The 16,362-nt window shown below is 41.0% G+C and overlaps 1 long non-coding RNA gene across 1 annotated transcript; it reads right to left on the minus strand.

Moving 5' to 3' along the window:
• Positions 1-4,526: 4,526 nt before the first annotated feature.
• On the minus strand, positions 4,527-14,909 carry LOC129694115 (uncharacterized). Its single transcript, XR_008722957.1, has 3 exons — positions 14,538-14,909; positions 12,467-12,629; positions 4,527-7,508 (listed from the first exon to the last, which is right to left on the minus strand). It is a non-coding gene; the product is annotated as an uncharacterized LOC129694115 (long non-coding RNA).
• Positions 14,910-16,362: the final 1,453 nt, after the last annotated feature.

Here is a 16,362-nt window from a genome sequence, read left to right on the forward strand (position 1 = left end):
AGGTATTTAGCTGCACCATATGAATCAAAACCACCAAAACTGATTTACAATGCAAGACAATAGACGAATAAAGAATGGAGGGATCACATTTTGTAGCAGGAATATTAGGGGTGCGAATGATCCAATTAAGAGGGGAAAGATTCAATTATTCAAAAACGAGGTTGAATAAATTTTATCCAAACGTCTCTCCCAGATGCGATAAATGTTTGTTTCAAAACGCTAATATAACACATTCATTTGTAGGATGTACAAAGTTGAATACATTTTGGAGTGATATATTTGATATATTTACAAAGCTTTTCAAGTCAAGAATAGAACCCACAACGGAATGGATTATATTTGGAATAATAGGAGAAGATACCAATTTAAATAAAGACCAAAATGTTTTTTTTAATTATGGGTTAATAATTGGAAAGAAATTGATACTTAAATTTTGGAGAAATACAACCATACCAACTGTTAAAATGTGGATTAGGAATATGATGGACATAGCATGCCTTGAAGAAATGAGACTCCGACTAATAGATAAATATGACCAATTCTTAAGGAGTTGGTCTCCTTTCATCGACTTTTTGGAATCATGTGATGCAGCGGTACCGTAAAGATTGCTGATTTCAGTTCATGACGCGGATAGATCTACATCTCCGAATACAGATTTGAAAAATTCTCTTTTAAGGGGCCTTCTCTTCTATTTCTACTTTCCACTTTTTCTTTTTCTTTTTTCTTTTTTATATACACACTTCACATTTTTCTACTCTCTACCATCTATTTTTCCACTTTTTCCTCTTTCTATTGTTTTCTTTTTCTTGGCTTGCTTACTTCCTTCTCATAACATAAAACTAGAGGTTGTACATAGAATGGATTACGGTATTACATATTTGGCACCTAAAATTAGGTTCCACTGTACTGTTTTGTACTGTATTAACTTCTAATAAAATAAACAAAACAAAAAAAAAAATAGTGGAAAGTTTCTGGCACAGTTAAAATCATTAAATTCGGACATAGCTTTTCTGCAAGAAAAACACACAAAACAACAAACACAGATGAGACTGAAGGCAAGTTGGATAGGTCAAACTGACTACTCATCATTTACTTCTAAAGCAAGAGGTACGGCTATTATTATTCGGAAAGGTATACCATTTAAATTTAAAAAATACTATATCTGATAAAGAAGGAAGGTATACTATAGTTGCGGGAGAAATTCACTCCACACCACTGACTATGATAAATATTTATGCTCCAAATTTTGATAACCCACTATTTTTAAAGAAATTTCTGGATATAATAGCAGAGCATAATTACCAAATTGTAATATTAGGGGGAGATTTTAATTGTGTTATAGATCCATATTTAGACAAATCAATAAAATCAAGGAAGGGTAATTCCAAATCTAAGACTAGTTAATTTTTAAACACATATATAAAAAATACTAACATAACAGATGTATGGAGAATAGTTAATCCAACCGGAAGGGAATATCCGTTCTATTCAGCGGTACATAAAACTTACTCGCGAATTGATTATTTTTAATGGATAGAAAATTTATTCCATATACGATTAATCCTAAATATCACAATAGTATTATTTCTGATCACTCCCCGTTGACTTTTGCATTAAAAGTTGAGGGAATGCCGGGTATAAAACCTTTTTGGAGATTCAATGTACAAATATTAAATAACCCACAAGGTCATGAGTATTTAAAACAACACAAATTTTTTTTGAGACAAATGAGACGAATGAGACAAATCAGGAGAAGTCAAACAACGCTCAATGACGGCAAACCCACTGTCTCCGACTGTCTCCGAAGAATGTTCAACATGTTGAAAATCCAGAACTGAACATACAGGTTTGATTTGCCTCAGGGGCGGTCCCGAGGGATGCACACCTTCGGACGCTTTCAACTTAGTGCTTGGGTTCAGATTGCCCAGTCATCTATAGCTTGTGTGGGAAAATGAACCCCATGCTCCTGTCTCCCCCCCCTCTCTCTCTCCCCTCTCCTCTCTCCCCCCTCTCTCTCTCTCTCCCTCCCCTCTCTCTCTCTCTCTCTCTCTCTCCCTTCTCCTCTCCTCTCAGCTCTCTCCCTCCTCTCCCTCCCTTCTCTCTCTCTTCTCTCTCTCCCTTCTCTCCCCCCCACCCCCTCTTTCTCCCCTCTCCCCCCCCCCCCCCCCCCCCCTCCCCTCCCCCCCCCCCCCCCCTCCCTCCCCCCCCCTCTCTCTCTCTCTCTCTCTCTCCCTCCCCCTCTCTCTCCCCCTTCTCTCTCTCCCCTCTCTCTCTCTCTTCCCCCTCTCTCTCCCTCTCTCTCTCTCCCCTTCTCCCCCTCTCCCCCCCCCTCTCTCTCCCCTCCCTCTCTCTCTCTCCCCCTCTCTCTCTCTCTCTCTTCCCCTCTCTCTCTCTCTATCTACCCTATCTCTCTCTCTCTCCTCCTCCTCTCCACCCATGGGAGCGTCCAACAGTCACGGAGGGAGGGGGAAATCACCCTGAGTGGGGGTTGGGGTCCGATGGTGGTGCATCATGGTCAGTGACTGTGGGACATTCCCGCGGGTGGAGACGGAGGAGAGTGAGAAGGGGGAGAGAGGTTGACTATAGGCTGCCTTGGTCATTTTTGAGACTGAAGGAATTTGCATGAATAGCCAGGGGTAACATTAAAGCAAAGAGTTTTTAAATAGTGTTCAATAAATGAAAGCTAATTTCCATCAGTAAGAATGTTGATATAAAGCACAATAGGATTCTGGAATGGGTGTTGTTTACTGTATACTCTGCACTGTGGGTGGCCTGACTGCATTAATGTAGAATATTTTCTTTGTTTGAATAGCACACAAACAAAAGCTTTTCACTATATATAGTGACCGAGTCAAAGATTGATACAGCATTGAAACAGGCCCTTCGTCCCAACTTGCCCACACCGCCCAACATGTCCCAGCTACACTAGTCCTACCTGGCCTATATCCCTCCAAACCTGTCCTATCTATGTACCCGTCTAACTGTTTCTTAAATGTTGGGATAGTTCCCGGCTCAACTACTTCCTCTGGCAGCTTGTTCCATACACCCACCACCCTTTGTGTGAAAAGGTTACCCCTCAGTTCCTATTAAATATCACCTAAACCTTCAGATTGGTCCCGACCCAAAACGTCACCCATCCTTTCTCTGCAGAGATGCTGCCTGTCCTGCTGAGTTACTCCAGCTTTTTGTGTCTATCCCAGGACAGAAAGGTCAGTGTGGGAATGGGAAGGGGAGTCAAAGTGTTTATGAAATCTCTTTAGTTCCTTGTGATGAGAGCCAGCATTGTGTGGATCTACATGGCGAGCTACCATTTAGAGGTTTTGGTCAGAGAGTTTGTGTGTGAGCTGACGGATGTAGGGAGGTAATACAGTATGTATGGGGAAAATATATAGTTGATGCCATGATCCATAACAGCATTATAGAGGGATCATGTGTAGAAGGATCATGAAGTCCATGTCCACAGCTCTCTGAAAGGGGCAACACAAGTCGACAGAGTGCTAAAGAAGCCACGGTGTAGGAACAAATGGGAAGGCCATGCGGAGTTGGTGTTCAAAGTAACCAGCGATTTATTAGAAATTGTGAGCACTAGGAGTCCAGTCAAAGCTGATCTCCTGAGCACAGCGGCACAGCTTTTACATTCTCTGCTGGCAACAATACACAGAAACTTGATCAACAGTAAAACTAAGCCTTAATTACAGAATTGTGCCTTCAGAGAGACAGAAAGACTTGAATACGAAACCAACTAGGTCTTGGTTACAGAATTATAATAAGATAAAAAAAAACTGAAGTCAACACCGGTGACAAACTACATCACCTGGCGACAACTACGACAGCACCTACGTCAGGAGAAGTCAAACAACGCTCAATGGCGGCAAACCCACTGTCTCCGACTGTCTCCAAAGAATGTTCAACATGTTGAAAATCCAGAACTGAACATACAGGTTTGATTTGCCTCGGGGGCAGTCCCGAGGGATGCACACCTTCGGTCGCTTTCAACTTAGTGCTTGGGTTCAGATTGCCCAGTCATCTATAGCTTGTGTGGGAAAATGAACCCCATGCTCCCGTCTCCCCCCTTCTCTCTCCCCTCTTCTCTCTCTCCCCTCTTCTCTCTCTCCCCCTCTCTCTCCCCCCTCTATCTCTCCCTTCTCCCCTCTTCTCTCTCCCCCACTCTCTCTCCCTTCCTTCTCTCTCTCCCTTCTCTCTCCCCCTTCCATCTCTCCACTCTTCCCCCTCTTCTCTTCTCTTCTCTCTTCCCCTGCTCCCTCCTCCCCTCTCTCCCTTCTCTCTCCCTCCCCTCTCTCTCTCTCCCCTTCTCTCTCCCCTTGTCTCTCTTTCTCTCTTTCTCTCTTTCCCTTTCTCTCTCCCCTCTCTCTCCCCCCCCCCCCCCCCTCTCTCTCTCCCTCTTCTCTCCCCCTGCCCCCCTCCCTTCTTTCTCTCCTCTTCTCTACCCCTTCTCTCTCTCCTCCGTCTCCACCCATGGGAGCGTCCAACAGTCACGGAGGGAGGGGCAAATCACCCTGAGTGGGGGTTGGGGTCCGATGGTGGTGCATCATGGTCAGTGACTGTGGGACATTCCCGCGGGTGGAGACGGAGGAGAGTGAGAAGGGGGAGAGAGGTTGACTATAGGCTGCCTTGGTCATTTTTGAGACTGAAGGAATTTGCATGAATAGCCAGGGGTAACATTAAAGCAAAGAGTTTTTAAATAGTGTTCAATAAATGAAAGCTAATTTCCATCAGTAAGAATGTTGGTATAAAGCACAATAGGATTCTGGAATGGGTGTTGTTTACTGTATACTCTGCACTGTGGGTGGCCTGACTGCATTAATGTAGAATATTTTCTTTGTTTGAATAGCACACAAACAAAAGCTTTTCACTATATATAGTGACAGAGTCAAAGATTGATACAGCATTGAAACAGGCCCTTCATCCCAACTTGCCCACACCGCCCAACATGTCCCAGCTACACTAGTCCTACCTGGCCTATATCCCTCCAAACCTGTCCTATCTATGTACCCGTCTAACTGTTTCTTAAATGTTGGGATAGTTCCCGGCTCAACTACTTCCTCTGGCAGCTTGTTCCATACACCCACCACCCTTTGTGTGAAAAGGTTACCCCTCAGTTCCTATTAAATATCACCTAAACCTTCAGATTGGTCCCGACCCAAAACGTCACCCATCCTTTCTCTGCAGAGATGCTGCCTGTCCTGCTGAGTTACTCCAGCTTTTTGTGTCTATCCCAGGACAGAAAGGTCAGTGTGGGAATGGGAAGGGGAGTCAAAGTGTTTATGAAATCTCTTTAGTTCCTTGTGATGAGAGCCAGCATTGTGTGGATCTACATGGCGAGCTACCATTTAGAGGTTTTGGTCAGAGAGTTTGTGTGTGAGCTGACGGATGTAGGGAGGTAATACAGTATGTATGGGGAAAATATATAGTTGATGCCATGAACCATAACAGCATTATAGAGGGATCATGTGTAGAAGGATCATGAAGTCCATGTCCACAGCTCTCTGAAAGGGGCAACACAAGTCGACCGAGTGCTAAAGAAGCCACGGTGTAGGAACAAATGGGAAGGCCATGCGGAGTTGGTGTTCAAAGTAACCAGCGATTTATTAGAAATTGTGAGCACTAGGAGTCCAGTCAAAGCTGATCTCCTGAGCACAGCGGCACAGCTTTTACATTCTCAGCTGGCAACAATATACAGAAACTTGATCAACAGTAAAACTAAGCCTTAATTACAGAATTGTGCCTTCAGAGAGACAGAAAGACTTGAATACGAAACCAACTAGGTCTTGGTTACAGAATTATAATAAGATAAGATAATAATCTGCCTTCTTGTTCTTGCCACCAAAGTGGATAACCTCACATTTATCCACATAATTGTAAATTACTGGGGTCCCAGCACTGAGCCTTGCTGCACCCCACAAGTCACTGCCTGCCATTCTGAAAAGGTCCCGTTAATTCCTACTCGTTGCTTCCGGTTTGACAACCTTGTCAATACCCTACCCCCAATAACATGTGCTCTAATTTTGCCCACTAATCTCTTGTGTGGGACCTTGTCAATGGCTTTTTGAAAGTCCAGCTACACCTCATCCACTGGCTCTCCCTCATCCATTCTACTTGTTACATCCCCAAAATATTCCAGAAGATTAGTCAAGCATAATTTCCCCTTCATAAATCTATGCTGACTTTGACCGATCCTGTCACTGCTATCCCAAGGCACAACTATAACATCTATAATAATCGACTCCAGCATCTTCCCCACTACCGATGTCAGGCTGACTTGTCTATAATTCCCTGTTTTCTCTCTCCCTTCTTTCTGAAAATATTGAGTTACATTACCTATCCAGTCCACAGAAACTGATCTAGTCTATAGAACATTGACAAAAGTTTACCAATGCATCCACAATTTCTAGGGTCACCTCCTTGAGTTCTCTGGGATGGAGACCTTCAGGCCATGGGGATTTATCTGCCTTCCGTCCCAATGGTTTACCTAACACCATTTCCTGACTAATGTGGATTCTCTTCAGTTCCTCCCTCCCACTAGTTCAAGTATTTTACACACAGTTTGGTAGGTGTGTGGAAAGAGCTGTTAGAGGAGGCAGTTGAAGCTTCAATGGTTAATTCCACCCCTGAATAAACTTGTAAGACATTGAAAGGTTGTGATAATCATATTTTATTATAATTTATTAAGTACAGATCACAAGATATTGCCAACAGATTGTTAAAAGTCTTACCCAGCTAAAGAAATAGATACAAAATATGTGAACTGATTGTCATCTTGTTTTATGCATCTAATAATGACCTGGAGATTACATGTTTAAGAAAGAACTGCAGATGCTGGAAAAATTGAAGGTAGACAAAAATGCTGGAGAAACTCAGTAGGTGAGGCAGCATCTATGGAGTGAAGGAAATAGGTGACGTTTTGGGTCGAGACCCTTCTTCAGACTAAAGAAGTCTGAAGAAGGGTCTCGACCCGAAACATCGCCTATTTCTTTGCTCAATAGATGCTGCCTGACCCGCTGAGTTTCTCCAGCATTTTTGTCTACCTTTTAGATTACATGATCACAATTTTTTAATAAGTAATTGAGTTGAAGCTATTGTTTAGTGTGCCAAGACATGATTGCTTTAACTCTCGTACCAAATTATATCCCATGAAAAATCAAGAAAAAACATTTGAAAAGTTGTTTGAAACAGCTATAGGATTGTTTACATCCGGAAAAGCACAGTATCTGATGAGACCCCATCCAGGTTGGTACATTTCCTAATATTTTATTGTATATCAGTCTCCAGTAGCATTCAGGCAGCTACAACTCGTTGGATTGCAGGGAAAAGACAGAGATTGCAGAGGAGAGGAAGAGAACTCTCACGTTAAACATGAGAATCCCAGCAGTTGCAGGAGAATATCAGACCCGGCAGTAATTGTAGTACACCCTGTAGAAGGCTTTTGAGCAATTCATGTTCTGGAGCTGCTTTGTCAGATCTCCTACTGTCAGAAGTCAGTGGCGTATCTGTGAAATGGCAGAAAAAGCAACAACTTAATGTAATGCAATCTGAATCTGTTCCACGCCTCTCACTCATTGCATTCTTAAGGCCCTGTTCCACTTAGGCTAATTTTAGGCGACTGTTGGCAACTGTCATAGTCATAACAGGTCACCGAAAATCCGGCGACTGGACCCCCTTTGACATATAATTTGAAATAGAATCATTACCTTAAAAACCAAAAAAAACTGAAGTCAGCACCGGTGCCAAACTACATCACCTGGCGACAACTACGACAGCACCTACGTCAGGAGAAGTCAAACAACGCTCAATGGCGGCAAACCCACTGTCGCCGACTGTCTCCGAAGAATGTTCAACATGTTGAAAATCCAGAACTGAACATACAGGTTTGATTTGCCTCTGGCTTGATTGTGCTATCTCTCTATTTCTGAAGTTTTTTCTGTTATTATTCGTCCTGACTGGACAATTTTTAGTTACAAAAAGATGAAACGGCCTGTAGTCTTTTATGATACTCTGTCTAGGGGACGGAACTCAATGTACAATTCCAACTACGGAGGTCAATTCAATTTTAGCCACCATTGGTGGCCTCTTGTTTTTAAGGTATCGCTTTTTTGATACCTTAAAGTCACTTTTATTTTAAATTCACTTTCACGTGTTTCACGTGTTAATTTTTTTCATCACTAACACAATATGTGCTTTATTCTTTTTTTCATTGAGGTTCAATAGAGGGAGGAGATGTAAAACAACTTCAGAAGTCTGGGATGATCACCCAAAATCCTGAGGTATTTAGCTGCACCATATGAATCAAAACCACCAAAACTGATTTACAATGCAAGACAATAGACGAATAAAGAAAGGAGGAATCACATTTTGTAGCAGGAATATTAGGGGTGCGAATGATCCAATTAAGAGGGGAAAGATTCAATTATTCAAAAACGAGGTTGAATAAATTTTATCCAAACGTCTCTCCCAGATGCGATAAATGTTTGTTTCAAAATGCTAATATAACACATTCATTTGTAGGATGTACAAAGTTGAATAAATTTTGGAGTGATATATTTGATATATTTACAAAGCTTTTCAAGTCAAGAATAGAACCCAAAACGGAATGGATTATATTTGGAATAATAGGAGAAGATATCAATTTAAATAAAGATCGAAATGTTTTTTTTAATTATAGGTTAATAATTGGAAAGAAATTGATACTTAAATTTTGGAAAAATACAACCATACCAACTGTTAAAATGTGGATTAGGAATATGGTGGACATAGCACGCCTTGAAGAAATGAGACTCCGACTAATAGATAAATATGACCAATTCTTAAGGAGTTGGTCTCCTTTCATCGATTTTTGGAATCATGTGATGCAGCGGTACCGTAAAGATTGCTGATTTCAGTTCATGACGCGGAAAGATCTACATCTCCGAATACAGATTTGAAAAATTCTCTTTTAAGGGGCCTTCTCTTCTATTTCTACTTTCCACTTTTTCTTTTTCTTTTTTACTTTTTATATACACACTTCATGTTTTTCTACTCTCTACCATCTATTTTTCCACTTTTTCCTCTTTCTATTGTTTTCTTTTTCTTGGCTTGCTTACTTCCTTCTCATAACATAAAACTAGAGGTTGTACATAGAATGGATTACGGTATTACATAGTTGGCACCTAAAATTAGGTTCCACTGTACTGTTTTGTACTGTATTAACTTCTAATAAAATAAACAAAACAAAAAAAATAAAAATAGGGGAAAGATTCTGGCACAGTTAAAATCATTAAATTCAGACATAGCTTTTCTGCAAGAAACACACACGAAACAACAAACACAGATGAGATTGAAGGCAAGTTGGATAGGTCAAACTGACTACTCATCATTTACTTCTAAAGCAAGAGGTATGGCTATTATTATTCGGAAAGGTATACCATTTAAATTAAAAAATACTATATCTGATAAAGAAGGAAGGTATACTATAGTTGCGGGAGAAATTTACTCCACACCACTGACTATGATAAATATTTATGCTCCAAATTTTGATAACCCACTATTTTTAAAGAAAATTCTGGATATAATAGCAGAGCATAATTACCAAAATGTAATATTAGGGGGAGATTTTAATTGTGTTACAGATCCATATTTAGACAAATCAATAAAATCAAGGAAGGGTAATTCCAAATCTAAGACTAGTTAATTTTTAAACACATATATAAAAAATACTAACATAACAGATGTATGGAGAATAGTTAATCCAACCGGAAGGGAATATCCGTTCTATTCAGCGGTACATAAAACTTACTCGCGAATTGATTATTTTTAATGGATACAAAATTTATTCCATATACGATTAATCCTAAATATCACAATAGTATTATTTCTGATCACTCCCCGTTGACTTTTGCATTAAAAGTTGAGGGAATGCCGGGTATAAAACCTTTTTGGAGATTCAATGTACAAATATTAAATAACCCACAAGGTCATGAGTATTTAAAACAACAAAAAAAATTTTTGAGACAAATGAGACACCAGGTATTTCACCATCTTTATTATGGGAAACCTTTAAGGCATTCATCCGAGGAGTTATAATTTCATACCAAAGTTTTCAAAATAAAAATAATACGACAGAACAACAGACGTTAGAACAGGAAATTAAACTATTAGAATTAGATAATGCAAAAGATCCAACTATAGATAAACATAATAAGATTACATTATTGAAATTTAAACTTAATCGAATTTTATCGGCAAGAGTAATAAGATTATTCCAAATTACAAAACAGGTACATTTCGCATTTGGTGACAAGCCACATAAAGTTTTAGCGCGGCAACTGAAGAAACAAGAAAAGGAAAATACTATCATTAAAATTAAATCAGAGAAAGGTGAACTACTAACACTACCCAAGGATAATAATAAAAGGTTTGCTCAATTTTATCAAAATGTATACTCATTAAAAACTAAAATAGAAGACAGTCAAATTATACATTTTCTAGATAACTGTAATCTGCCAAAACTGGATATCTTAGAACAAGAGGAACTAGGAGCTCAGATTACGTGAAGAAATAAGAGAAACAATAAAATAATTGAAAAATGGGAAGACGCCAGGACCAGACAGTTTTAGTAATTAATTTTATGAAAGATTTCAGGAGATAACGGTCCAACGTTTACTTAAATTATATACTCATGCTTTTACCGAAAATAAACTACAAGAAACACTAGCCGAATCTGCAATTACGCTTATACCAAAAAAAGATAAAGATCTAGAACAACCAGGCTCATATAGAGCCATATCACTTTTAAATACAGATCAGAAAATGTAAGCAAAGATTTGAGCAAGAAGAGTAAATATATTAATAAATTGATAAATCTGGACCAAACGGGGTTTATACCTAAAAGACAATCATCTAATAATCTGAGACCCCTTTTTAATATAATGTATTCACATAAAACGGAAAAGGAAGATTTATCAGTTGTCTCTCTGGATGCAGAGGTCAGGTAGAGTGGCAGTACTTATACAAAGTACTACAAACATTTAATATGGGAGAGAATTTTATCAGATGGGTAAAATTATTATATGATAAACCGACGGCAAGGATATTAACTAATAATATGTTATCTCCAAAATTCCAATTATCAAGGGGTATCAAGATGTGTATTATCACCCCTGCTATTTGCCCTTATGATAGAGCCTCTGGCTGAAAGGATAAGAATGCATCCGAATATTCAGGGATATAATACTAAAGACTCAAATAATAAAATTTCATTATATGCAGATGATAAACTTTAATATATTACAAATTCACAAACGAGTATCCCGTCATTAAATTTAATAGAGGAATTTGGGCCTTTTTCAGGATATAGGATAAATTGGAATAAAAGTGAAATTATGTCATTAAAGCCTCAGAAAGCGACTCATCTATTAAAATTTCCCTTTAAAATTGCAACAGAAAAATTTAAGTATTTGGGTATTCAAATTACCAGAAGATATAAATCATTATTTAATGCTAATTTTATGCCACTATTAAATAAATTGAATGCCTTGATTAATTTCTGGAAAACGCTCCCGCTGTCATTAATAGGCAGAATAAACGCTATAAAAATGATTTTTTTTACCACAAATAATATACTTATTTCAATCCATACCAATATATATACCAAAACATTTTTTTTAAATATTAGATTCTAGTATTACCAACTTTATTTGGGACTATAAAGCACATAGAATTCAAAGTAACCATCTGTGTAAACCCAAAGAGGTTGGGGGACTCTCACTTCCTAATTGTTTGTATTACTATTGGGCAGTGCATATCAAGAATATAATTTACTGGTTGGACAGCTCTCCTCAACAGACGGAATGGATAAGAATGGAGAAAGAGGATTGTTCTCCGTGTGATATAGGAGCGATCCTCTTCTCCCGATAAAATTGAACAACACAATATATAAGAAGAATCCAATTATCCATAATACAATATGAATTTGGAAACAAATAAAATTAACTTTAAAATTAAGAAACCTATCAGTGCTAACACCAATAGTGAATAATCCAGTATTTAAACCATCTCTTATTGATAAAACATACAAACAATGGGAAAGACTTGGAATTAAAAAGGTAGGCGACATGTATGAAATGGGAAATCTGTTATCATTTCAACAATTAAAATTAAAATTTAAACTGAATAACAACCAATATGATCATATTGAATGGCGGTATTCAATATGATCATGGCTGATCATCCAAAATCAGTATCCCGTTCCTGCTTTCTCCCCAGATCCCTTGATTCCGTTAGCCCTAAGCGCCCTATCTAACTCTCTCCTGAAAACATACAGTGAATTGGCCTCCACTGCCTTCTGTGGCAGAGAATTCCACAGATTCACAACTCGATGGGCCGAATGGCCTAAATCTGCTCCTCGAACCTATGAAGGAAGGGCAAAATGAAACAACATCAAATGCTGACAAGTAACTGATACTTAACAAACCTGCATTTTACTCTTGATTCTCTTCTGTCTTGAGAGCTGCAGTCGGAGCAAAACGAATAACTCTGGTTAGACTCCTTTGCCTATTATTTTTCTTCTGCCTGCTCGAAAATCCCCTCCTCCTCCGGTGGCCAGAACTTCTCCTGCAAAACCTTCGGCCATAGTTCTAGAATAAAGTGTTTCATTAAAGCAATTGGTCAAAGAAAGCAATGACTTTATACGTGGACGTTTATGAAAGTACTGTGGAATTCACCTCTGTTCTAAATGTTGACACTGTATGTAATTATTTTGCAACTTCTACCACTGTACAGTGGAGAGCATTCTGACTGGTTGCGTCATGGCCTGGTTTGGTAATTCCAGTGCTCAGGAATGAAAGAGGCTTCAGAAAGTTCTAGATGATGCTCTGTCCATCAAGGGTACAGACACACCCCCCTTCCCCACCATCAAAGAGATCTATAGGAAGTGATGCATCAAGAAGGCAGCTATTATCATCAAAGACCCACCCCACCCTGGCCAATATCTCGCTCCTACCATTAAAACGAAGGCAGTAACAGAATTCCTTAGGGCTAACGGAATCAAGGGATATGGGGAAAAGCAGGAACGGGGTACTGACTTTGGATGATCAGCCATGATCATATTGATTGGTGGTACAGGCTCGAAGGGCCAAATGCACCTATTTTCTATTTTTCTATGTATCTAAGGCACAGGAGCCTGAGAACTGTTACCTCCAATGCCAAGAACAGCTTCTTTTCATCAACCATCATACACTTGATCCACCCTCTACAGCCCTAACCATAATCCTACCTCAGCACCAATCTACTATGAATTAAGGTTGTATGACATACTTTGGCCTACTAGCTTAACAGACAACTAGAGAGCAGTCCTGAACTACTGTCTACATTGGAGACCCTGGGACTATCTTTGGCCGGACTTTACTGGCTTTATCTTGCACTAAACATTATTCATCTTACTCCCCTTATCATGTATCTATACACTGTCAATGGATCGACTGTAAACATGTATTGTCTTTCCGCTGGCTGGTTGGTGCACAACAAAAGCTTTTCACTGTATCTCGGTACACGTGACAATAAACTAAACTGATTGAGTGCTTTGAAGATGTGACCACAAAGGTTGATGAGGGTAGACAAGTAGATGTTGTATATATGGACTTCAGCATATGTAGGCTGCTCTGGAAGGTTAGATCACAAGGCGAGATTTCCAAATGGATAGAAAATAGGCTTCATGGAAGGAAGTATCATGATGATGAAAGTTTTCTTTTCAGACTGGAGGCCTGTGACTACTCAGAGTTCAGTGCTGGGCCCATTACTGTTTGCCATCTATATCATTGATTTGGTTGTGAATGTACAAGATATTATTAGCAGGTTTACAGATGACACAACAATGGGTGGTATTGTAGATAGTGAAGATCTTTGGCACAAATTGAAGCAGGATCTTGATCGGTTGGGCGGGTGGACTGAAGAATGGTTGATGGAATTTAATAAAGAGAAATGTGAGATGTTGCATTTTGGGAAGACTAACAAGGGGAAGGACCTACACAGTGAATGACAGGGCTCTGGGGAGTGTTGTAGAGCAGAGGGATCCAGGAGTGCACGCACATGGTTTGTTTAAAGTGGATCACAGGTAGATAAGTTGGTCAAAATGGCTTTCGGCATTTTGACCTTCATCAGTCAAAGTATTGATTATAGAAGTTGGGAGGTCATGTTGCAGTTCTATAAATCGTTGGTGAGTCCGCATTAGTGTATTGTGTTCAGTTCTGAGCACCATTGAGATCAGGCAATTATATAAGCAGCATAGATGGATATTGTCCTAATGTAGGCAAGTGTGATTGGTGTAGATGGGCAGTAAGGTTGGCATGGATTTGGCGGACTTGGTGGGCCAAAGGAATTGTTTCTCTGCTGTACAACTCTGCAAAACAGTCCAAATAATGTCCTTTATCTTATACACTAAAACGTATCAGCGTATCACATTTATGCTGTTGTTTCAGCGTAGATAAAAGTGATATTGCAGGCATGCATCTCTTTAGCAATCTATTCAATAAAAATCCTCGAGATACCTTTCTCGTGCATCTCCTTGATCGTTCATTGCTTTCGGATGATGATGATGAACATGATGGTCGTTTTCTGGGTTTTTTGGTTGTTGTGGTGGTCGTGGTTGGTGTGGTCACAGTTGTGGTCGGTGTGGTGACTAAAGTGCTGTCTGTGGTGTCCAGTGTGGTTGGTGTAGTAACTAAAATGCTCGGTGTGGTCACCGGTGTGGTTGGGGTAATAACTGGTGTTGTCACGTTTGTGTTAAGGCACTGGACTTGAATGTTTTGAACTTGGCCCGCCCGCAGTGAGATTGTGCTTGTACACGTAGCAGTTTCCTGTAAAGAGAAAAAACCCCACTGAATTGTACAAACATACAATAGCATGGAAACATCTAACTCCACGCTCTCATGGCAACCAAGTTGTCCCATTAAAGCTAGTCACAATGGCCTGTGTTTGTCCCATATCCCATCGCACCTTTCTCATCCATGTACAGTATCCATCCAAATGACCTTTCAACACAATATTCCCAGCTGATCATGATGTCCTAACTTCTACATTCAGTTTCCCGACTGATGTGGATCAGCATTCAAAACGCCTTCTTCACCCACCTGCAGGAAACCAATGTACATGTGCCGGCTCTGTAGAGGGTCCAGAAGAAGTTTACAAGAAGGATCACAACGTATGGTGAGTGTCTGTCAGGTTTTGACAACCCCCCCCCCCCCCCCCCCCCCCCCCCCCCCCCCCCCCCCCCCCCCCCCCCCCCACCCCCCCCCCCCCCCCCCCCCCCCCCCCCCCCCCCCCCCCCCACCCCCCCCATCCCCCCCCCCCCCCCCCCCCTTTCCAATGTCAAGGTCAGCACTCTGCTTACTTTAGTTCCTGTATGCCCACACCTCATTGAGTTCCAATCCCGACATCATTCTGACGTTTCCCCTCCTCACACACGGAGGGACCAGCCTGTCCCACACCTCTGCTCCACCCGCCGCTGCCGACACACAGCCCGTCACAGTGCGGCCGCACGGGGGAGACGAGGCAGAGGGCGGCCGTGGCCGTGGGCGAGTGGGGGCTGTCCCGAGGGATGCGCTCCTTCGGCCGCCTACAACTTGCTGCTCGGGTTCAGATTGCCCAGTCACCTAATACTTGTGTGGGAAAATGACCCCGACCATCCCGTCTCCACCGGCCAGTGATGTGATAGACGCGGAGGTCTGGACCAATCGCTGACAAGTCCTGCCCCCCCCGGCAACGTCATGTCCGTTATTTGACTTTTTGGCTGAGCGGCCTTTCGATGAGATTGCTTTTAGGCGTCCCACCCTTTCGGTTATTTGCCGTTTTTTTTTTTTTTTTTTTGATTATTTGGATCCACTTCTTTGCTTCGGCTTCTCGTCCTTCAACGCAACGTGCGCACACAGTCCCATTGTTCCCACCTTCTCCTTCCCCACAGGACACATATCCAAATGCCCTGATCTCATAGATACACACATAAAGCTTCATCCCATCCTGCCTTCCCTTACCCAGTCCCTTCTGACCCACATCTGAGCCACCTCGACATCAGTTGCAGGCACACATTCAGCCCATATCCCTCTGAACCTATCCACGTACCTGCCCAAATATCTTTTAAATGTTGTTATAATACCTGCCTCGACTACCTCCTCCAGCAGCTCGTTCCATATGCCCACCAACCTCTGAGTGGAAACGTTGCCCCTCAGGTTCCTAGTAAATCTTTCCCCATTCACCTTAAACCTATGTCTCCTGGATGCATAATACCATGATGACTTTCCCTGGTCAACCCCCGTATTTCTAAATGCACATATATCTTATCTGACAAAGCCCTCTCAGTAACTTACCTCCCACGCA

Source organism: Leucoraja erinacea, unplaced genomic scaffold (assembly GCF_028641065.1).
Source record: "Leucoraja erinacea ecotype New England unplaced genomic scaffold, Leri_hhj_1 Leri_549S, whole genome shotgun sequence".
Classification (NCBI taxonomy): domain Eukaryota; kingdom Metazoa; phylum Chordata; class Chondrichthyes; order Rajiformes; family Rajidae; genus Leucoraja; species Leucoraja erinaceus.